We start from the raw sequence: 2,500 nt of genomic DNA, 5'->3' as shown, positions 1-2,500 counted from the left end.
AAGGGAAAATGCGAAAAGTGTCCTCTTTATAGCAGACAGGGCACTTCCGGGTCGGGGGTGGAGTAGTGGGGTGATTTTTTTTCATTTAATGACCTCCTCCCGAGAGCACGAAGGAGGGGCCTGCTCCCGTGGTGGTTTGAGCGCGCAGCCTATCAGGCTCGCATACGGTCCTCTGCGAGCGCGCAGATGCGGTATTTGATGTTTGTTGCAAAAGTGGGCTTTTCCAGTGGAGGTGCAAAGGCATCCAGCAGGCGGAAATCCCAAGCTGCTTCATGTCCAAGTGCTATCATGACCGATCCCCGTGTAGACGGCTCCCTCTGTTGGACATTAATTTTATTCCAAAGAGACGTTGATCTGTCAAATCAACGTGAAGGAAACGATTTAAAACCACAGGATAAGTGAAAGTTGAATGACGAATGAAAGCCAAAATTTTTGGAAAGAGCAGTGAATCGTGTTGAGAATTGGAAGTGGGTGCAAAAGCTTACAGCACCTGGTATTCCCAGGCGGTCTCCCATCCAAGTACTAACCAGGTCCGACCCTGCTTAGCTTCCGAGATCGGACGAGATCGGGCGTTCTCAGGGTAGTATGGCCGTAAGCGAGGGAAAACGCGAAAATTGTCCTCTTTATAGCTACAGGGGTCGGGGGTGGAGTAGTGGGGTGATTTTTTTTTTTCATTTAATGACCTCCTCCCGAGAGCACGAAGGAGGGGCCCGCTCCCGTGGTGGTTTGAGCGTGCAGCCTGTCAGGCTCGCATACGGTCCTCTGCGAGCACGCAGATGCGGTATTTGATGTTTGTTGCAAAAGTGGGCTTTTCCAGTGGAGGTGCAAAGGCATCCAGCAGGCGGAAATCCCAAGCTGCTTCATGTCCAAGTGCTATCATGACCGATTCCCGTGCAGACGGCTCCCTCTGTTGGACATTAATTTTATTCCAAAGAGACGTTGATCTGTCAAATCAACGTGAAGGAAACGATTTCAAACCACAGGATAAGTGAAAGTTGAATGACGAATGAAAGCCAAAATTTTTGGAAAGAGCAGTGAATCGTGTTGTGAATTGGAGGTGGGTGCAAAAGCTTACAGCACCTGGTATTCCCAGGCGGTCTCCCATCCAAGTACTAACCAGGCCCGACCCTGCTTAGCTTCCGAGATCGGACGAGATCGGGCGTTCTCAGGGTAGTATGGCCGTAAGCGAGGGAAATTGTGAAAATTGTCTCCTTTATATCAGACAGGGCACTTGCGGGTCAGGGATGGAGTCGTGGGGTGATTTTTTTTTTTCATTTAATGACCTCCTCCCGAGAGCACGAAGGAGGGGCCCGCTCCCGTGGTGGTTTGAGCGCGCAGCCTGTCAGGCTCGCATACGGTCCTCTGCGAGCACGCAGATGCGGTATTTGATGTTTGTTGCAAAAGTGGGCTTTTCCAGTGGAGGTGCAAAGGCATCCAGCAGGCGGAAATCCCAAGCTGCTTCATGTCCAAGTGCTATCATGACCGATCCCCGTGCAGACGGCTCCCTCTGTTGGACATTAATTTTATTCCAAAGAGACGTTGATCTGTCAAATCAACGTGAAGGAAACGATTTCAAACCACAGGATAAGTGAAAGTTGAATGACGAATGAAAGCCAAAATTTTTGGAAAGAGCAGTGAATCGTGTTGTGAATTGGAGGAGGGTGCAAAAGCTTACAGCACCTGGTATTCCCAGGCGGTCTCCCATCCAAGTACTAACCAGGCCCGACCCTACTTAGCTTCCGAGATCGGACGAGATCGGGCGTTCTCAGGGTAGTATGGCCGTAAGCAAGGGAAAAAGCGAAAAGTGTCCTCTTTATAGCAGACAGGGCACTTCCGGGTCGGGGGTGGAGTAGTGGGGTGATTTTTTTTCATTTAATAAACCTCCTCCGGAGTGCACAAAGGAGGGGCCCGCTCCCGTGGTGGTTTGAGCGCGCAGCCTGTCAGGCTCGCATACGGTCCTCTGCGAGAGCGCAGAGGCTGTACTTGATGTCTGTTGCAAAAGTGGGCTTTTCCAGTGGAGGTGCAAAGGCATCCAGCAGGCGGAAATCCCAAGCTGTTTCATGTCCAAGTGCTATCATTACCGATTCCCGTGCAGACGGCTCCCTCTGTTGGACATTAATTTTATTCCAAAGAGACGTTGATCTGTCAAATCAACGTGAAGGAAACGATTTCAAACCACAGGATAAGTGAAAGTTGAATGACGAATGAATGCCAAAATTTTTGGAAAGAGCAGTGAATCGTGTTGTGAATTGGAGGTGGGTGCAGAAGCTTACAGCACCTGGTATTCCCAGGAAGTCTCCCATCCAAGTACTAACCAGGCCCTACCCTGCTCAGCTTCCGAGATCAGACGAGATCGGGCGTTCTCAGGGTAGTATGGCCGTAAGCGAGGGAAAATGCGAAAATTGTCCTCTTTATAGCAGACAGGGCACTTCTGGGTCGGGGATGGAGTCGTGGGGTGATTTTTTTTTCATTTAATGACCTCCTCCCGAGAGCACGAAGG

General features: G+C 50.3%; 4 non-coding genes across 4 annotated transcripts; all 4 read right to left on the bottom strand.

Moving 5' to 3' along the window:
* Window positions 1-478: 478 nt before the first annotated feature.
* On the bottom strand, window positions 479-597 carry LOC127606668 (5S ribosomal RNA). The gene has a single exon (XR_007963961.1). It is a non-coding gene; the product is annotated as a 5S ribosomal RNA (ribosomal RNA).
* A 471-nt stretch (window positions 598-1,068) lies between these two features.
* Window positions 1,069-1,187, bottom strand: LOC127606640 (5S ribosomal RNA). Its single transcript, XR_007963934.1, has one exon. It is a non-coding gene; the product is annotated as a 5S ribosomal RNA (ribosomal RNA).
* A 481-nt stretch (window positions 1,188-1,668) lies between these two features.
* On the bottom strand, window positions 1,669-1,787 carry LOC127606674 (5S ribosomal RNA). Its single transcript, XR_007963967.1, has one exon. It is a non-coding gene; the product is annotated as a 5S ribosomal RNA (ribosomal RNA).
* A 479-nt stretch (window positions 1,788-2,266) lies between these two features.
* On the bottom strand, window positions 2,267-2,385 carry LOC127606539 (5S ribosomal RNA). Its single transcript, XR_007963841.1, has one exon. It is a non-coding gene; the product is annotated as a 5S ribosomal RNA (ribosomal RNA).
* Window positions 2,386-2,500: the final 115 nt, after the last annotated feature.

This window comes from Hippocampus zosterae, chromosome 8 (genome assembly GCF_025434085.1).
Source record: "Hippocampus zosterae strain Florida chromosome 8, ASM2543408v3, whole genome shotgun sequence".
Lineage (NCBI taxonomy): Eukaryota > Metazoa > Chordata > Actinopteri > Syngnathiformes > Syngnathidae > Hippocampus > Hippocampus zosterae.
Note: the sequence above shows the minus strand (reverse complement) of the source record. Positions and strands in the feature narration are given on the sequence as shown.